The 21560-nt window shown below is 39.2% G+C and overlaps 2 long non-coding RNA genes across 3 annotated transcripts; one reads left to right on the top strand and one right to left on the bottom strand.

Moving 5' to 3' along the window:
• Window positions 1-3274: 3274 nt before the first annotated feature.
• LOC102596074 (uncharacterized) lies at window positions 3275-14476 on the bottom strand. Of its 2 annotated transcripts, none has more exons than XR_366993.2 (3): window positions 13848-14476; window positions 11138-13621; window positions 3275-3826 (listed from the first exon to the last, which is right to left on the bottom strand). It is a non-coding gene; the product is annotated as an uncharacterized lncRNA (long non-coding RNA). The 2 variants fall into 2 exon arrangements; XR_366994.2 differs by lacking the exon at window positions 3275-3826 and adding an exon at window positions 6423-6608.
• Window positions 14477-16941: 2465 nt separating this feature from the next.
• LOC107059943 (uncharacterized) lies at window positions 16942-20258 on the top strand. Its single transcript, XR_001473038.1, has 2 exons — window positions 16942-17002; window positions 17070-20258. It is a non-coding gene; the product is annotated as an uncharacterized lncRNA (long non-coding RNA).
• Window positions 20259-21560: the final 1302 nt, after the last annotated feature.

Here is a 21560-nt window from a genome sequence, read left to right as displayed (position 1 = left end):
TGTTGCACTCTTATCCCTAAACCAAAGGGATAATTCAAACTCACGACATGCACCTCTATAACACAGCAATTGTTGCACTCTCACCGCTGGACCAAAGCCCCTAAGCCATGGGATGTATTCATAAAAATAGTAGAGGTTTTTGATTGAACACATTTGAAACAACAACAAAGAGGAACTTTTGAAATATATAATCGTCCAATCAAGAGTGATAGACAATGTAGTCAAGCAAGAATCAGCTGGTTAGAACCATATATTAGCTCATCAACTAGAATCGTTCCAATCTTGTCCAAGTATGATATCGGCAACAGGGAAAAAGAGGGGATCAACAAATACAGAACCCCTCGGCAAAGTTGCCTTGTTTTGCAATTCTTTTTTGCATATAACAAACAATTATCTATTTTCATACTTCAATAATGTTAGACCCTTTCAATTAGAATACATAGCAGCAGCAAGAAGCTGATTAAGTACATAAAATAGACCTAGTATAACAATATTTTTAGACAAGTAGTAGTGATAACAGAGCTAAATAGAGGCCTCATCTATCAGAGTAACTATGACAAAAAGCATCATTTGGATGTTGATCCATGGCTTACTTGAATTACTCATCATTTAGGATGAATTGCTTCATGCACCAAGTAAACAAATTGATTGAAGGAGATCAATATGAATTATCAAGTATGGCTTCTTGCATGAATTATCAAGTATGGCTTCTTCAATCAATTATCAAGTAAACAAATTGATTGAAGGAGATCAATAAGAAGTATGGCTTCTTGTAAAGATCATTATCAATGGAAGAGAACCCCTAAAAGATAATACATAGCAAAAACAAGAAACTGACAAAATGAAGCATAAAAATCACCTAGTGAAACTTCTTTAGATAAGTAATTGTGACAACATAGTGCTAATAGAGGCCTCATCTATCAGAGTAACTATGACAAAAAAGCTTCATTTGGATGCTAATCCATGGCTTACTTGAATTTCATTTAGGATGAAATATTTCATGCATATAGTAAACAAATTGAATATAAGGAGAGCAGTAAGAAGTATAAACACTCCTAAGATAATACATAACATAAAACAAGAAGTATGACATCTTGTACCGATAATACATAGCAGGAAAGAGAACCTGACAAAATGAAGCATAAAATCAACTAGTGAAACTTCTTCTAAAGTAGTCTTGACAATAGAGGTCATCTATCAGAGTAACTATGACAAAAACTTCATTTGGATGTTAATCCATGGCTTACTTAAATTACTCATCATCTAGGATTTGAATTCCTTCATGCACAGAACAAAGACTAGAAGTATTGATTTATTGTTTAGTTAATGAGGTCAATCACTAGTGTGCCCAAAAAAAACCTAGATAGGACGGAAAAAACCTCAAAAATTAGTGGTATCCACAAAACAAGCAATAACTGCAAAATTTGCATAAACTATAAAATGATCTTACTCCCAATATGATTTATAAATACACTGTCTTGCTCACAAAAGATTTATGATTTGGCTTGTATTCTAACACTAACTGTGGTGCTCCTGCATAAATTGATGCAGTTGTATTACATCATGTTAAAAAATGAACAATCAAATTACAGTTTAAACTACAACAGGTCAGGTTGACGAAATTATGAACTTTCACCTATAAGAAAACTAAGCATATCCGCAACAAAGTAACTCAAAAATATATGTTAGTACTCAAATGCCTAGATTTCTAGACAAAGGAATACATATCTGGGCACAGGCTTTGTAATTACTATACAGAGTTCAAAAACAAGGGATGACATTAAGGCACACTTATCTCAGAGAAAGTGCTTCCCTATTCATTATAATTGAAAAATAGGGTAGTTTTAAATATAAAAAAGGAACATATTTATCAAAACAAAGAAACTCAAAAATAGACGTTGACATTCATAGAGTTCTAGTCAAAAGAAAACATTTTTAGGCACACTCGTATGGAAAAAGCACCTCTAGGAACTCGGTAAGCTTATACTGGGCATGCTGTTTTTGTTGTTGGAATAGGCTATTCGCCTTCTCTCAGGAAAAAACCAAACTTAAAAAAAACATTATGGCTACAAGCATCAGTTAGCCAACTTATGAGACAGAAAAGGAAGACCAAAAATGGAGCTTTCTCCTCCACTTCTCACGGACCCATCTGCACACCAAGATAGAGTCTTTTCTAGCTCAATGAGAATATATGTCTGTTTCATCTTCCAAAGAAGACAAAAAACTTCAATTCTTCATTGAAGATTATTTGAAACGTAGGAAATAGCAAACAAAAGAAACAGAGGGAGTAACAAACAAAAGGGTGTTTTTTGTAATCATTTGAGTGATTATGGGCAGCGGAGAATGACAGAGAGCGGCAAAACCACCCATTGGAACTCCCTAAAGCTCTCTGCTTTCACACAGCCTCAGACTTAAACTAATAAGATTAGGCTCAGATTCGCCTTTTCTCAGACAACCAAAAAGCTTTAAAAAAAAAACCGTCATTGCTGCAATCATCAGTTAGCCTTATGAGACAGAAAAGAATACTTTCTCCTCCACTTCTCACAGACCCATCTGAGCTGCCACGCCAAGATACAGTTTTTTTCCAGCTCAATGGAAAATGTGTCTGATTCATCTTCCGAAGAAGACAAATTCTTTCAAATCTTCATAGCCTGATAAATTGGGACTGAGAGAGTAACAGCAATTAGGAACAGAGGAAAGTCTAGTGAAATTTCACCAAAAGGGTGGTTTTGTGCAATAATTTTGAGTGATCATCGGTGGCGGAGAATAACAAGAGAGTGGCAAAACCACCCATTGAAACTCCCTAAAGCTCTCACCGCCGCCTCATACTTAAACTAATGAGATTTGTGCTATTTTCATGTTAATGCTGCTCTTCTTATACTGTGCCCTAATTAATTGGGCCTTACTTGAAAAGCCCATCTCGTCGGGTCGAATTCAATTGCGCATAAATGGGGGAAGAAGATTAGGGGTTGTAGCCGCTGATTATACTCACCAGCAACGACAACACTGAATTTTCCGGCGGAAACATAAAAAGAAAAGATCATATTTGTGCAAATTTCTGTATGAAAAAAGAACAGTTCCAAAATAGGAGCATTGATGCAAAATTTCCAGAAGAAAGGGTTGTTTGGAATTGTTATTGGAAAATCATAGGATAATAATACAGAGAGAAGCAATCAGCAAACCACCCTTCAATGAAAGAGCTTCTCTTGCTTTCTTCAATTCTCAAAAAGAGCTGGTTTTCGATTGATCCTCCATTCAAGTCAATACGATAAAATATAGGAAAGAAAAGATATTTTTGACAAGATATACTCATGATTTGTCAAACATTACATTGTACTGTATTATTATTTTGATGAATACAATATTAAAATTAGAATGCAATGCACCAACAATACAAAGAATAAACTTATAATCCTCAAAAAAGATAACAGGTAGAGTAATTACAACAAATGGTAGGTAAAGGGGATATTACACGTCAAAGCTCAAGAAAGTACGCTTGTAGGTTATTGACCTGAGCCCAAAGTAGCTGTTACAAGTCAAAAACTATGAACTTGGAAAACAATAAAAAAAAAAAAAAATCTGCTCTTAAGTCCGAGATACTGTCGACCTGAGCCCAAAGTAGGAAAATAACAGACTAGAGCAACGAGTTCATTAGCCATACATAGTTAAGGAGGAGACATTCCTCATGCTGCGGTTCGAAAAGGTTTCCCCAAGCAGGTCACTGGGAGCTAAGACAGGTCAATGCTAGACTGCTTGTCCAACTCAAGACAGATAAGGGCAGACAGCAAAATGCGGCATCCATTGGCAGAAGAGATGTGAAAAATCACTGTAATTCAGAACAAAACTAAAAACATATGAGCAATATTTATAACCAGACAGAATATGTAAATGAGAAATAGCAATTCTTTTTGCCATCTTGAAAAAAAGGGAAAAATACGATAGAAGGAAATTGGGAATTACTAGTACTTAATATAAGTCTCAGATCATCAGTTTATCACAAATGCCATGGCTGCAACCTAGAGCAGGTTTCCCTGCCAAGTTACTGAGTCTTATCATCTCAATGCAAACAAATATTGCTATTTGTCAAAAACCATATCATCACAGCCTCGGTTTTTCACTTTTCTTATTGGAGCGTGATTCTCGCTGTTTATGTGTTAATGCAGCCACAAAGTGGCAAGGCGAGAACCAATAGCAGCAACAAATCAACAATAATGTGCATCTTCTGAATCTAGAGTTGCAAGAAAGAGCTAGCACTGTTAGTTTGCCAGCAAGATTTCACATTTCTCATTGATGATGTCTCATTTCTGAGCAGGCTTTCAAAAGAAAGATTTTTCCGTCAAACAATGTCCAGAAGGACTACTTGCAATTTTGAGGTTCAGAGTTGGTTACTAATGGGGCAAAGAGAAGGAGATTGTGCCATGACATCAAAAGAACCAGTTGCATGTGATAGATAAGTCTCAAATCACATACCATCAGAGGTTTACCAAGCATAGATACAAATCTACTCGTCTCTAAAACCCAAACAACCTTTTTTTTTTCTAGCCCAGACAAGCAAATACAATCACTGCCTCTTTGAGAAAATGATAGCATATGTTTCAAGGAATTTAGGGAGCTGCTTTGGACTGAGCTCATAAATCAGAATGAGGTCAAGTACTGCTGGTGCAGTTAATGCGCTGTTTTATTTGGTAATGAAGAAATGATGCAAAGGCTTCTGAAACTGGAGGATCAGATTATATGGTGGCATTGGGTTCTTTGCACCAGCCATGGCTGGAAATCGCAAAATTTCAGGTTGTCCCGCCAGGACACCAGTCAAAACACTCCAATGTCCAATACAATGAGCTCGGCAAACATTATCATCATAGCCTCATTGGTTACCCTTTCCGACTTTATGAGCGCCCAACCTTTGTTTGCATTGCATTGAAACACATCCAGTGAGGACAAAACTAAGACAACCAAAATATTATAGACAATACTCGTTAAAAAGGTAAGAGTTTTCTCTTTGTTTAAAATAATTTTTTTTTTTGGGGGGGCGGGGGCGGGGGTTGATTATGAGAAATTCGAACAACCAAAAGAGAAACTTTTGAAATATAAGCTAAACATATGCAAAAGGACTAAAATTGTCCAAACAAAGGAGAGATAGAGTATGTAGCCAAGCTAGAATCAGCTGGTGAGAACCACATAGTAGTTTTGGGAGGACACCAAGCCAATAGGCCCTTTCAACAAGAAAACCATGCTTATAGGCAAAATTTTGGGAGGAAAAATGCTTCAGTAAATCCAAGAATCAGCAACAAGCAAGTTTAGCAAAACATCTAGGAAAATACATAGCAGCAGCAAGAAGCTGATTAAATAAAGCATAAAATACACATAGTAAAACAATTTTTTCAGACAAGTAGTGGTGATAACATAGAGCCAATAGAAGTCTCATCAATCAGAGTAACAATGAAAAAAAGCTTCATTTGAATGTTAATTCATGGTTTACTTGAATTACTTATCATTTAGGATGAATTCCTTCATGCTGAAGGAGAACAGTAAGAACTATTGAAGACTCCAAAGATATTACATATCATAAACGAGAAGAATGAGGCTCAGATCTCTCTATAATCAGGTACTTACATTTCTCAGAAATGCTATGGCTGCAACCTAGAGCAGGTTGTCCTGCCAAGTTACTGAGTCTTGTATCATATCAACAATGCAAACCAATATTGCTATTTGTCAAAAACCATATCATTACTGCCTCAATTTTTCACATTTTCTTTATTTTGAGCATGATTATCACTGTTTATGTGTTAATGCAGCCACACAGCAGCAAGGCAAGAACCAATAGCAGTAAAAGATAATTAATTATGTGCATCTTCTCAAGCTAGAGTTACAAGAAAGAGCTAGCCACTGTTACTTTCTTCCAGCAAGATTTCACATCTTGGCCTTACCAGCAAAACGGAATGAAAAAATAAATTATTCACATTTCTCATTTATGGGCTAGCTGTCTAAGAAACGATTTTTCCATCAAACAATGTCCAGAAGGACTACTTGCAATTTTGACACTCTCAGCTGGCTACTAATGAATGGGTCAAAGAGAGAAGCAGACTACGCCATGGCTGCAAAAGAACCAGTTGCATGTGATAGAGGAGTCTCAAATCACACATCATCATGGGGTTTTGCCAAGCCAAGATACAGATCTACTCATCTATAAACCCGAACAACCTTTTTTTAAGCCAAGATAACCAAATATTATCTGCCTCATTGATAACTGGTAGCATAGGATTCGAGGAATTTGAAGCGCTTTGGACCTGAGCTCATAAATTAGAACGAGGTCCAACTACTACTACTGCTGCTGATGTCAATGCTCTCTTTTTTTTCTAAAGTGAAAGAAAGGAAAAGGACTAGAAGAGGGCAGTTGGTTTTGGTAATGGAGAAATGATGCAAGAGGCTCAGATTATGTCATGGGGCTTTGAGTTCTTTGTGCCCAGCCATAGCTGCAAATTTCCAGAAATTCAGATTGCCCCGCCAAGACACCAGCTACAGAACTCTAATGCCCGACTCAATGAGCTCAGCAAAACTATCATCATAGCCTCATTGTTTCCTCTTGCTGACATTATGAACGTGTAACTCTGTTTGCATTGCATTGAAACACAGCCAGTGAGGACGAAACTAGGACAACCGAAACATATGCACAATGCATTATAGACACAAGAAATATGCATAGGCATAAACAGCAGTCTAGTTTAAATTTAAAGCAAAAATAAGTCACCAGAATGTCGGAGATGGTCATCCACACGGAGAAGTTCAACACAGAGAAATCACCAGAACGTCCGAGATGGTCATCCACACAGAGAATCATGTGATTCTCTCACAGTTTTTTTTATTTTTATTTTTATTTTCTTGTATATTTCGAAGGGCTGTTGGTCCTTTTGGTTATCAATGGAGAAATCATGGGCAGAGTAGAGAGGGACAACCACCCTTTACAGAAAATCCCAATCTCTTTGATGCCTCATTCTTCTTTCTTTCTAGGTTATGCTCAGCTGATACCGAACAAATAAGATTATACATTATGACAGCAAGATGATTTATAGCTTGTAGTAGAAAATCGCAGGTTCAACATATCTCAAAATTGAACCATGGAAAGATTCTTTCTCTCTCTTTCTTTTCAAGCAAATGGGGCTCAGATGTATGTTATGATAAGGCAAAACAGAAACAAACACCGTTTGCATGCAAGAGACAGAAGCAGCAATCACAAGCCATACCGGGTCACCACACCAAGATACGGATTGGATAATCTCAATGCCCAAATTAGTTAGCCCAGAAATAGAAACATCATCATCACTGTTTCTTTATGTACATTTCATCAACAGTCAACACCGTAAAACACACACACAGAAAGACAGAGATCTCAGAGTATACATGTTAAATCCATTTTGGTTTTTCCAGTTTTTGCTTTTTCTTAAACAAGGGCTGTTGGTTGTTTTATAATGGAGAAAAATCAGTGGCGCAACAGAGAGGGTAAACCACCCTTTACAGAAAATCCCACTCTCTGTTTTGCCTCATTTCAGGGCTAACCTTTTCGCATTTGGGGTAAATTCTTTGGCTTGACAGCTAAATCATCGGCATATCTGAGAAGGTCAAACAGCCCAGAAATCCCCCAAAATAAGCGGGAACTCACCACCCTCTCTACCTTCACAAGGTAGGGGTAAAGTTGCGTACACACCACCCTCCTTAGACCCCAATTATGGGATTACACTGGGTATGTTGTTGATGTGGGTTCCAGCTAATTTCTTTTTTTTTTCCCACTACTTGCATCAAATTATTTTACAAAGTCTAAAAGTTAACTTTTGAAAAACTTCAAGGACCAAAATTGTTAAGTGCATATTTAAGGGACTATTTTGGACATACCCTCAAACATAAGAGATTTGTCATTTTCTCCCTCATTCTGAATTCAGAGCTGAAATTTCAACACAAAACCGCAATAGGTTTTCCAACCCGGGAATAGACTCACCATGGAAGATCATTAAATGGGTTATTGAAGGCTCAGATTTGTTGTATTTCTTAACAAAGAAAAGAGAAGAACGCCGCAGCCATGGATGCAGACACCAGTTTGCTATTCAAAGCCGTAACCGGGTCGCCCAGCTAAGATACAGGTTTTTCTCAATGCTATAATTGAACATAGCCCAGAAAGGAAAGTAAGCAATCATCATAGCCCCCTTTACAACATCAGCAACAGCAACATAAAGAGACAGAGGAAGAACAAGAAGAGTATAGAGGTGTGTTTGGATGACATTTCTTCATTTTTTCCCTTTTGTTTATTTAAAAAGGGCTGTTAATTTTTGTGGTTATCAATGGAAAAATCACTGGCAAAGCAGAGACGGGCAACCACCCTTTTACAGAAAATCCCAATTTCTCTGATGCCTCATTCTTCAAAGCTGAAATTTCATTTGAGGGCTCAGATTTGCTATATTTGAACAAAGCAAAAGAGAAAAGCGATGCCGCCAGGGATGCAGACACCAGTTTGCTATTCAAAGCTGTAACTGGGTCACCCTGCCAAGATACAGGATTTTCTCAATGCTATAATTGAACATAGCCCAGAAAGGAAAGCAAGCTATCATCACAGCCCCTTTACAACATCAGTAGCAGCAGCAGCACAAAGAGACAGAGGAAGAGCAAGAAGAGTATAGGGGTGTGTTTGGAGGAAGTATGTGGAGGAAGCTGAATTTGGGTGTGTGAGAAAGGACGCAACAGTGTCATCACTCCTATAGCTGTGTATTGCACAGTGCAAACCATCCCTGTGTTGAAAGACACTCGCCCTTTAGCTTCTGGGAGAAAGACCGCTTGAAGTTTTCTCCTTGGAAACAGAGTAAAATTCTCATAATCGTCATCTTTATCAGCAGACAGCATAAGCAAAGGAACTTGGGGAGATGAGGCATCAAAACTTTCTTTAGTAACAGCACTTTGCCATGATTTATACAAATAGCACCAAATACAACGAAATCCTCCGTAACTGTTAAAACCTTTACTATTGTAACAAGTAGATCGTATTTTAGTTCTGACCAATTCACCATACCTTCCATGGTCAAAAGGGGAAAAGAAAACAGCAAAGGATTTAGCCATTATAGAACAATTATAATGAATTGAGGGACAAGAATCTGGGATCCAAAAATGGCAAGTTTTCTATATATGTCACCCCGAGTTTTGAGTTGAATTTGGACTTAGATTCACTAACAGAACCATCTCTTGCTGCCCTAAACTGGCAACTGGGCTACCAAGAACCATATCATAACTGCCTCAATTTTCTAGTATGATTCTCTCTGTTGGTGTTCACACAGCCATGCAGCAGCAAGACAAGAGAACCATCAGTAGCAGAACTGACCGAATGAACAAATAAATAAATAAATAAACAATTCCAATTTCTCATTGATGCCTCATTTATGAGCTGGCTTTCAAAATAAGTGAAAACGGGTTTTCACCAAACAATGTCCACAACTACTTGCAATTTGAGGCTCAGATCTGGGCTATTAATGGGGAAAGAGAAAGAGACCACGCCATGGCTGCAAATATCACATAGCAACAGCGGTTCACCAAGCCAAGATACGGGTCTGATTGTCTTTATCCTGAAGCCAGATGAGCAAATATCATACTGCCACTTTGAGAAAATGGCTGCATAATTTTCAAGAAATTAGGATACTTTGGATTAAGCCTTATTAACCAGATTGAGGTCCAAGTATTACTACTACTAGCACTGTTAATGCTTTGCTTTAAACTGAAGGCTCAGATGTGTATCTGGGGAATTGAGTTTTCTGGCACCTGCAATGGCTGCAACTCACAGATATTCAAGTTACCATGCCAAGATACAGGCAACAAAAATCTAATGCACTATTATATTTAGCTCAGCAGAGTGCAGACGTCATCATCACAGCCCAATTGTTTCCCTTTCCGAGTCCATTGCTTTGGAACACAGCCAGTGAGGACAAAGCTAAGATGCTTGAATTAATAAGCACAAATCCACATGTACACGTACAGAAATATACATAAAAAAGGGTTGTCTGGTTTAGAGCATAAAGAAAATCATTGGCATGTTGAAGATGGTAATTCCCATTGAGAATCACTTCCCCAACGCCTCAATCTGAGTTGAAACGGTTGTGTTGTGGTGGTGTAGTTGGTTATCACGTCTAACACATAAAACTGAAGAATACCAATTCCAGAGTAACTTTCCATTGAAGACTATCAACGGTCGCATAAAGAGGGTGTTATTGATCTCTCTCCGTCAAAGAAGGTCTCGTGTTCGATTCCCAGCCCCAGGTTGTTAGGAAGGAATTTGGAAAATGAGGCTCAGATCTCAATTTTCTATTGGGTTAAAGAGAAGGCGACCATGCCATGGATGCAAAATAACCGATTGCATGTGAAAGAGAAGCCTCAAATCACAGCCCTTGCTGGTGTTTGCCAAGCCTGATACAGGTCAGGATGTCTCTATGCCCAAATGGAAATGAGGACGGAATTTAAAGTGGCCTCAAAAAAGACCATGTTTGTAAATGCCGATAAACAATTATCATCACGGCCTCTTTCAGAAAATGTTTACTCTTCCATAGATTTCAAGAAATTGTAAAAATTTTGGACTAAAGAATCCAATAACGCCTGACGGCGAAGGCGCCAGATATTTGCTTTCTTGGGTTTCTTCGAGCAAAGGAAGAATAAGAGGGTTGTTAGTTTTGTTAATTGAGAAATCATAGGCCAAACAGAGGGAACACCGCCCTCCTAGAAGTCCCTCTTACCCCTGTTGGCCTCATTTTCCTTCTGGGCTCAATCTCCATTGTTACTTTTGTCGAGGAAAAAGCTTGTAGCTATACAATGTACTAATATCTAGATTCTCTTTTAGCCCGTCTGGCAGAAATGTACCATGCTATTGTTTTGTGGCTATTTCGCTCGGATTCTTCAAAAACATCGAAGTGTGCGTGTCGGATACTCCAAAAATAGTGTATTTTTGGAGAATCCAACATGAGTGCGGCGACATTTTTGGAGAGTCCGAGCAACATAAGTTTGTGGTGACATGCAACAATTGAGATGATTTTTTATACTTCTCAGGTAATAAAATATGATGGATATCTTTTACTTTAATATATAAAGATAAGTTGTATATATAAACCTCACTTACAGTGAATTTCTGCAATTACACTTGCCGGTCACCAAATAGCCACGTGGAAACCTACAGTAGAATTAAGCACGAACTATATGATACAAGCTGCAATTACTGCTGTAAATATTTTTAACGAAAGATCTATTAGATAAATTAAATATTTTGACAACACATTTGTAATGAAACTTTGAGCAATGACATGATTGAACATAGACCAGAAAGGAAGCAAGCAATCATCACAACCCCTTTACAACATCATCAGCAACAGCAGCACAAAGAGACAGTGAAAGAGTAAAGGGTGTCTTTGGATGAAGCTCGCAATTTGTTTTTCTTTTTTCTTTCTTGTTTATTTTAAAGGGCTAGTGGTTTTTTTGGTAATCAATGGTGAAATCACTGGCAAAGCAGAGATGGGCAACCATCCTTTACAGAAAATCCAAGTTTCTCCGACGGCTCATTATTCAGCGCAAACCCGTAACGGGTTCTCCGACCCGAATGCGTTATTGAAGGCTCAGATTTGCTGAATTCGAACAAAGCAAAAGAGAAGAGCGCCACCGCCATGGCTGCAGACACCAGTTTGCTATTCAAAACCGAACTGGATCGCCCTGCCAAGATACGGGTCAGATCTTCTCTAAATGCCATGATTGAACATAGCCCAGAAAGGAAGCAAGCAATCATCACAGCCATTTACAGCAATAGTAACAGCAGCAGCACAATGAGACAGAGGAAGAGCAAGAAGAATATAGAGGGGGTGTTTGGAATTTGGATGAAGTTTTTTCAATTTGCTTTCTTTTTGTTTATTTGAAAGGGTTGTTGGGTTTTTTGGTCCATTAATGGAGAAGTCACTGGCACAGCAGAGATGGGCAACCACCCTTCACAGAAAATCCCAATTTCTCCAACGCCTCATTCTTCAGAGCTGAAATTTCAAAGCAAACCAAAAATGGATTTTCCTACCCGAATGGGTTATTGAGGGCTCAGATTTGCTGTATTTGAACAAAGCAAAAGAGAAGAGCGACACCACCATGGCTGCAGACACCAGTTTTCTATTCAAAGCCCTAACCAGGTTGCCCTGCCAAGATACGGGTCGGATATTTTCTCAATTGCCATGGTTGAACATAGCCCAGAAACTAAGCAATCAATCATCATAGCCCCTTCTAAACATTAGCAACACAAAGAGAGGAGAAAGAGGAAGAGGAGTATAGGACTATAGGGGTGTGTTCGGTATGAAGTTTTTATTGTTGTTGTTGTTTATTTCAAAGGGCTGTTGGTTTTTTTGGTCCATTAATGGAGAAATCACTGGCAACGCAGAGATGGGCAACCACCCTTTACAGAAATCCCATTCTCCGACGCCTCATTCTTCTGAGCAGAAATTTCATTGGAAATCCGTAATGGATTTTCCTACCCGAATGGGTTATTGAGGGGTAAGGCTGCATAGACACCATCTTCCCCGACCCCACTTCCGGATATGTTGTTGTAGTAATGGGTTATTGAGGGCTCAGATTTGCTGTATTTGAACAAGAGAAGAGTGACAACGCCATGGCTGCAGACACCAGTTTGCTCTTCAAAGCCATAACCAGGTCACCCTGCCAAGATACGGGTCAGATATTTTCTCAATTGCTATGATTGAACATAACCCAGAAAGGAAGCAATCAATCATCATTGCCCCTTTACAACATTAGCAGCACAAAGAGAGGAGAAAGAGGAAGAGCAAGAAGAGTATAGGGGTGTGTTTGGTATGAAGGTTTTTTGTTTTTTCTTGTATATTTCGAAGGGCTGTTGGTTTTTATGGTCCATTAACGGAGAAATCACTGGCATAGCAGAGAGGGGCAACCACCCTTTCAGAAAGTCCCAATTTCTCTGATGCCTCATTCTTCTTCCTTTCTAGGCTATGCTCAACTTGTAGCTTTTGTTTGCCAAGAACAATATCATCACTGCCTCAATTTCACCTTTTTCTAGTATGATTCTCGCTGTTTAGGTGTTCATGCAGCCATGCAGCAGCAAAAAATCGTGGGCTTACTAGCAAAACTGAATGAATGAATAATAAATAAATAGTTTGCGTTTCTCATGATGCCTCATTGAGCTGGCTTTCAAAATAAGTGAAATGGATTTCGTTTCCACCAAACAAATGTCCAGGACTACTTGCAAATTTGAGGCTCAGATCTGACCTATCAATGGGGAACAGAGAAAGAGACCACGCTGCAGCTGCAAAAGTACCGGTTGCATGTGAAAGAGAAGCCTTAAATCACATAGCAACTGGGGTTTGCCAAGGCAAGATACGGGTCTGATTGTCTTTATTCCCAAAGCCCAGATAAGCAAATATTATCACTGCCACTTTGAGAAAATGGTTGCATAATTTTCAAGATATTAGGATACTTAGAAATTAGAATTAAGCTCATAAATCAGACTGAGGGTCCAAGTACTACTATTACTATGTTAATGCTTTGCTCTCAACTGGAGGCTCAGATTTGTATCTGGAGCACTGAAATTTCTGGAAACCTGTCATGCCTGCAAACAAATCACAGAAATTCAAGTTGTCATGCCAAGATACGGTTACAAAAATCTAATGCCTGTTGTTAATTAGCTCAGCCCTGTTATTTCCCCTTTTTGAGTTCATTGCTTTGGAACAGCCAGTTCAGACAAATTACGACAACTGAAACATACAAATCTAAATATACTTATATGCAGAAACATTACAAAAAAGGTTGCCTGGTTTAGAGTAAAAAGAAAGCACCTGCATGTCGAAGATGGTCATCCACTCTGAGAATCATCTGATCCCCCAAAGCCTCATCCATTGAGCAGAAACGACGTGGTGGTAGTTGGTTATCACGTCAGTCTAACACATAAAACTGAAGAATCCCAAATCCAGAGAGCAACCTTCCATTGAAGACTAATCAATGGTTGCATTAAAGGGATGTTGTTATCTCCTGTGAAAAGAATTCCACAGACTTGCAACATCAAGAGAAGGGAAAATCCAACTTCTCTTTGAAACAAGGCAAAATGAGTTTCCATTAAAGAAGGTTGCGTGTTCGATTCCCCAGCAGGTCGTCAAAAAGAAATTTAGAAAATGAGGCTCAGATCTCAGTTTCTCAGTTTCTGATGGGGCAACCAAGCCATGGCTGCAATAGAACCAATTGCATGTGAAGAGAAACCTCAAATCACAGACCATTCCGGTGTTTGCCAAGCCAAGATACGGGCGGGATGCCCCAATGCTCGGATGGAAATGAGGACAAATTTAAATAGCGACCTTAGAAAAGGTCGCAAATGGCCCCATGAACAAGTATCATCACTGCCTCTTTCAGGAAATGGCATAAATGAGCCTTTTCTCAAAGCTCGGTGGCATATTTGAGCCTTTTCCTATTAAAAAAATGATTTAATAAATGACATGGCTGAATCATAATTGACCACATGTAATAAATGGTTTTGCAAAACCGAAACTTTTTTCAATTAACAAATAATGGCATGGATGAGCCTTTTCTCAAACGGAAATGGTATAGATGAGCCAAACTTTTAATGGATGGCATAAATGAGCCTTTTCTCAAAGTTCAATGGCATATTTGATCCTTCTCCCTTTTTTAAAAAGAGAAAGCTACCACGCCATGGCTGCAAAATCACCGGTTGCATGCAAAAAAGAGAGCCTCAATTGCATGCCATCCTGGGATTTGCCAGGCCAGGATATGGATTGGATCATCTTCAGAGCCCGAATTTGTTAACCCATAGAGTGACATTATAATCATCATTGAGATATATGTCACCTGAAAAATTCACAACTTTTCTCCTCATAGAATACAATGGTAACTAATTGTTGATTTCATCATGAAAAATATTTCTACCATACCAAAGACACATTAAGAGTAAAACTTAGGCTTGGATCTGTCGATAAGACAAGAGAATGAAGACAACCTCATGGCTGCAAACACCGGTTGCATGACACAAAATCACAAGTTTTCCGGATTGCCTCACCAAGATTCGATCACTCTATTTTCTTTGCCCTATTGAGTTGCTCAAAAAAAGAAACGAAAAAAATTATCAACATAGCCTTCAATACTCAACAATCCCTAATAATAGTTTCCCAATTGATAGAGAAAGTGAAGCTCAGATCTGTGTTAAGCTCGGACAACAAGAGAATCCAACAACATCATGGCTGCAACAACCACCAGAAAGTCTGGGAGCATGCCCCGCAAAGATACGGGCCAGATGGTCTCAAATACCTGATTATTCAGCTCAGAAGGAAATTAAAAATTGACAAAATCATCACTGCCTCTTTCAAGCCACCGGTTATACTCAACCACACAGCTTCCAACACCAGCACTCAATGCTCCGGCAGAAGCATTAGAGAAAAGAGATGGCATAGCATGAAAGGGTATAGAAACCATTTGTAATGATATGTAAACAACCATCCAAACAAACTGTTAATATTACTCCCTTCATTAAAATTGATAAAAGGGTTGTTGGGGACCTGGGGTTCTTACAGTAATGGAGAAATCATTGTCTGATGCAGAGAGAGGCAACCACCCTTTCAACGAAAAATCCCTAAACTCTCTGTAGCCTCGTTCTTTCGCTTTGGAGCTTTTGTTTTGTTCATTTAACTAAACCGATGGAGAAAGTGAGGCTCAGATCTTTGATAAGCTCGGGCAACAAGAGAGTCCAACAACGCCATGGCTGCAAAAACCAGCAGAAAATCTGGGAGCATGCCTGCCAAGATACGGGTAGGATAACCTCAAATGCCCTATTATCAGCTCAGAAGGGAATAAAAATCTGACAAAAGTCATCATTGCCTCTTTAAAGCCACCGATTATACTCACCAGCATCAGTTCCACCAGCAACATCCAATGCACCGGCGGAAGCATTGAAAAAAGAAGAAAAAAAAAGAGTTGAAGGGCATAGAAACCCTTTGAAACTATATGTAACAACAATCCAAACGAGCATTTAATTAAATACTCCCTCCATTTGAAATTGATAAAAGGGCCATCACGCCCGAAAAAACAATACACACAAACATAGGTGAACGACCGTATATATGACCTAAATCCTCTCTGCTTCTGCTTTTTCGAGAGCTGTTGGTTGTTTGAAAATGGAGGACAATCAATGGCGCAACAGAGAGGGGCAACCACCCTTCAAAGAAAAATCCAAATACTCTCTGTTTTGCCTCATTTTTATTTTTTCACCTTCGAGTTTCCCATCTCTCCAATGCCTCACTCTTCAGAGATAAACCCGTAATGGGTTTTTCCACCTGAGAAGACTCAACACCGAAAACCATGAAATGGGTTATTGAGGGCTCAAATTTGCTGTATTTGAACAAAGCAAAAGAGAACAGCGACGACGTCATGGCTGCAGACACCGGTTTGCTATTCAAAGCTGTACTGAGTTGCCCTACCAAGATACGGGTCAGATATTCTCTAGATGCCATGATTGAACATAGCCTAGAAAGGAAGGAAGCAATCATCACAGCCCCTTTACAACATCAGCAGCACAAAGAGACAGAGGACGAGCAAGAAGAGTATAGGGGTTTGTTCGAATGAGGTTTTTTCAATTGTTTTCTTCTTCTTTTTCTTTTTGTTTATTTCAAAGGGCTGTTGGTTTTTTTGGTTATCAATGACGAAAGCACTGGCAAAGCAGAGATGGGCAACCACCCTTACACAAAATCCCAATTTCTCTGATGCCTCATTCTTCAGAGCTGAAATTTCAGAGCAAACCCGTAATAGGTTTTTCGTCCCAAATGGGTTATTGAAGGCTTAGATTTGTTGTATTTGAATAAAGCAAAAGAGAAGATCGACGCTGCCATGGCTGCAGACATCAGTTTGCTATTCAAAACCGTAACATGGTCGCCCTGCCAAGATACGGGTCGGAGATTTTCTCAATTGCCATGATTGAACATAGCCTAGAAAGGTGGAAAGCATATGCCAGCCACCCCCATCCAAATGATTTTAAATAAATACTCTCTCCGGCTAGAAAGGTGGAAAGCATATGCCAGCCACCCCCATCCAAATGATAGAAAATAAATACTCTCTCCGGTTCAACTTGTTTGTCTTCCCTTTTTGGTTTGTTCCAAAAAGAATGTCTCTTTACTTTTTTGGCAACACTTAATTCTAACTTTCCACATGACATCTTTAAAACCACAATATTAAAGGGCACCTTAAGTTTAAGATATCCGGGTTTCCCCGCTAAGATACGGATCCAATTGCTCTCCCGCACTATTGATTTTCTCAAAGAAAGAAGAAAATCGACATCACAGCCTCAGAATTTTCGCAACAATTATTATTATTATAACTGGGTGTGAGAATTTGGAGAGAACAAGCAAAGACTTAAGGGTCATTTGGTCGCTGTTTAGCTGCAACAAGAGCTGTTGAATTTTTCTTTTTTCACAGCAACACTGAAATCACAGGTATTGCAGAGAGGAGTGACAGCCCTTTGAACTTCCTCTCTGCTCTCTGCAACCCTCATTCTTCGTCTCTGAACTTTTACTTTTCTAGGCTAAGCTTTTTACCTTTTATGGGAAATTCTCATATGTGTTTCGACCTGCGAATTTCCCAACTGCAACAACAACAACCCAGTATAATTTGACCTCCACCTTGTGGAGGTCAAGAAGCGATTTTCAATAGACCCTAAGCAAATCAAACATTGAGGCTCAGATTTGTAATACTGACGATCCGGCAAGATACACTGGAATCATCGCCATGCCTGCAAGCACCGGTTGCAGGGTAACCTGTCATCTGGATTGCCACGCCAAGATACAGGTACAATCTCTTTCCTGCACTATCGATTTGCTCAGAGGAAGAAGAAAATCATCATCATAGCCTCGGAATTTTCGCCAATTATTATTATTATGACTACTATTGAGTCTCACTTTGGGGTTGAGAGTTTCGAGAGAACAAGCAAAGATTAAGGGGTCGTTTGGTAGTTGTTTAACTGAAAAGGGCTGTTGAATTCATGTTTTTTCATAGCAAAAATTGTAATCACAGGTATTGCAGAGCGGAGAAACAGCCCTTTGAAATGTTCCCCTCTACTCTCTGCAACCCTCATTCTTCGTCTCTAAGCTAAGCTTTTTTTCCTTGAACGGAGAAATTCTCATGAGTTCTTCGACCTGCGAATTTCGCAGCTGAAACAACGACGACAACCCAGCATAATCTAACTCCTACTTTGTGGAGGTAACAAGATTGTTTCCGATACTCTATCAGCAAATGAAACATTGAGGCTCAGATTTGTTATACTTACAACATGGCAAGAGAGACTGGAATCACCGCCAGGGCAGCAAGCACCGATTGCAAGGTAACCTGAAATCCAGGTTGCCCCCGCCAAGATATGGGTCCGATTTCTTTCCTGCGCTATCGATTTGCTCAGGGAAAGAAGAAAATCATCATCATAGCCTCAGAATTTTTGCAACAATTATTATTATTATCATTACTACTACTATTGATTCTCACTTTGGGGTTGAGAATTTCGAGAGAACAAGCAAAGATTTAGGGGTCATTTGGTAGTTGTTCAACTGAAAAGGGCTGTTGAATTTATATTTTTTCACAGCAAAAATTGAAATCACAGGTATTGCAAAGAGGAGCAACAGCCCTTTGAAGTGTTCCCCTCTGCTCTCTGCAATCCTCATTATTTGTCTCTGAGCTAAGCTTTTTTCCTTTAACGGACAAACTCGCAGACGCAACAACAATAACAACAACAACAAAACCCAGTGTAATCTCACTCCAAAGATTGTTTCAGACACACTTTCAGCAAATGAAACAATGAGGCTCAGATCTGTAGTACTTACAACACGGCAAGAGAGACTGGAATCACCGCCATGGCTGCAAGCACCAGTTCTGATATACTTCCATCCGGGTTGCCTCGCCAAGATACGGGTCCAATTGCTCTCCCGCATTGTCCATTTGCTCAGAGAAAGAAGAAAATCATCATCACAGCCTCATAATTTTCCCATCAATTATTACTACTACTACTACTATTGATTATCCCTTTGGATTTGAGAAATTGGAGAGAACAAGCATATTGCTGTTTAACAGCAAAAGGGCTAGTAAAGATTCTTTTTTTCACAGCAAAAATGAAATCACAGGTATTGCAGAGAGGAGCAACATTCCCTTCAGAACTTTTTGCTTTGTTTCTCAACTCAAACATTTTCCTACATACGGAACACACCCTAAATATAACAAAAAAAAAAGCCAAGCTGAATAGAGAAAAATCGAGGCTCAGATTTGTGTTAAGCTCGGGAAACAAGAGAGTCCAACAACGCCATGGCTGCAAAAACCACCAGAAAATCTGGGAGCATGCCCCGCCAAGATACAGTTTGGATAACCTCAAATGCCCAATTAATCAGAGCTCAGAAAGGAATAAACATTGGCAAAAATCATCATTGCCTTTTTTAAGCCATCCGATTATACTCAGCACCATCGCTTCCACCAGCAACAATCAATGCTCCGGCAGAAGCATTAGAGAAAAGAGAATGCACTGTATGGTCACAGCATGGAAGTATAGGTTAGATTGATATGGTATATATATATATGTGTGTGTGTGTGTGTGTGTGTGTCTAATTAGGTAGTTTTTCCTAAAATTTATAAAACGGTTGTTGGGGTTCTTACATCAAGAGAGAAAAAATTAGCTGATGCAGAGAGTGGCAACCAACCTTACAATGAAAAATCCTCAACTCTCTGTAGCCTCATTCTTTCCCTACTGAGATTTTTGACATTTGTTTCTCAACTCTTGAAAACATTTTCTTTCATATCAAACACACCCTTGATATTAAACAAAAAAAAAAAAACCCAAAGCTGAATAGAGAAAAATTGAGACTCAGATCTGTGTTAAGCTTGGGCAAAAGGAGAGTCCAACCATGCCATGGCTGCAAAAACCACAAGAAAAACTGGTGGCCCACCAAGATACGGGTCTGATAACCTCAAATGCCCAATTAATCAGCTCAGCTTGGGCAAAAGGAGAGTCCAACCATGCCATGGCTGCAAAAACCACCAGAAAAGCTGGTGGCATGCCCCGCCAAGATACAGGTCTGATAATCTCAAATGCCCGATAAATCAGCTCATAAGGGAACAAAAATTGGCAAAAAATCATCATCACCTCTTTCAAGCCATCCGATTATACTCACCAACATCGCTTCCACTGGCAACATTCAATGCTCCGGCGGAAGCATTAAAAAGGAGTTGAAAAAAAGAGTTGAAGGACATAGAAACCCTTAAAACAATATGTAACAACAATCCAAACTAGCTGTTATTTATGTACTCCCTCCGTTTAAAATAGATAAAAGGGTTGTTGGGATCCTTACAGTAATGGAGAAATCATTGGCTGAATGTTGAGAGAGGCAACCACCCTTTCAATGAAAAATCTTCAACTCTTTGTAGCATCATTCATTCCCTTCTGAGCTTTTTGTTTTGTGTATCTCAACTCTCGATAACATATTCCTTCATACCAAACATACCCTAAATATAACAAAAAAAGGCAAGTTGAACAGAGAAAAATTTGAGGCTCAGATTTGTGTTAAGCTCAGGCAACAAGAGATTCCAACCACGCCATGGCTGCAAAAGCCACCAGAAAATCTGGGAGCATGCCCCGCCAAGATACGGGTGGTCAGATAACATCAAATGCCCAATTAATCAGCACAGAAGGGAATAAAAATTGGCAAAAATCATCATCGCCTCTTTCAAGCCGTCCGATTATACTCAGCACCATTGCTTCCACCAGCTCCACCGGCAACAATCAATGCTCCGGCAGAAGCATTAGAAAAAAGAAAAAAAAAAGAGTTGAAAGGCAAAGAAACCCATTTCAAACAAAAGTTGTTAATTATATACTTCCTCTGTTTAAAATCGATAAAAAGGCTGTTGGGATTGTTACAGTAATGGGGAAATCACTGGCTGAAAGCAGAGAGAGGCAACCACCCTTCCAATGAAAAATCCTCAAACTCACTGTTAGCCTCATTCTTTTCCTTCTAAGCTTTTGTTTATAGTACCCTGAAGCTGTTAACAATACTCCCTCAGTTAAAATTAACAAAGAGACCGCTAAATTGAGGCTCAGATCTGTGTTAAGATCGAGCAAAAAGAGAGTCAACCACGCCATGGCTGCATAAACCAGCATGCCCCACCAAGATACGGGTCGGATAACCTTAAATGCTCAATTAATCAGCTTAGAAGGGAATAAAATTGACAAAGATCATCATCGCCTCTTTCAAACCGTCCGATTATACTCACCACCATAGCTTCCACCAGCTCCACCGGCAACATTCAATGCTCCGGCAGAAGCATTAAAAAGGAGTTGAAAAGAAAGGCTGAAGGGCATAAAAACCTCTGAAACAATATGTAACAACAATCCAAACAAGCTGTAATATATATACTCCCTCCGTTTAAAATTGATAAAAGGATTGTTGGGATCCTTACAGTAATGGAGAAATCATTGGCTGAATGTTGAGAGAGGCAACCACCCTTGCAATGAAAAATCCTCAACTCTT

The sequence above is a fragment of the Solanum tuberosum genome, unplaced genomic scaffold, assembly GCF_000226075.1.
Source record: "Solanum tuberosum cultivar DM 1-3 516 R44 unplaced genomic scaffold, SolTub_3.0 scf00047, whole genome shotgun sequence".
Taxonomy (NCBI): Eukaryota; Viridiplantae; Streptophyta; class Magnoliopsida; order Solanales; family Solanaceae; genus Solanum; species Solanum tuberosum.
This window is presented reverse-complemented; position numbering and strand designations above follow the sequence as displayed.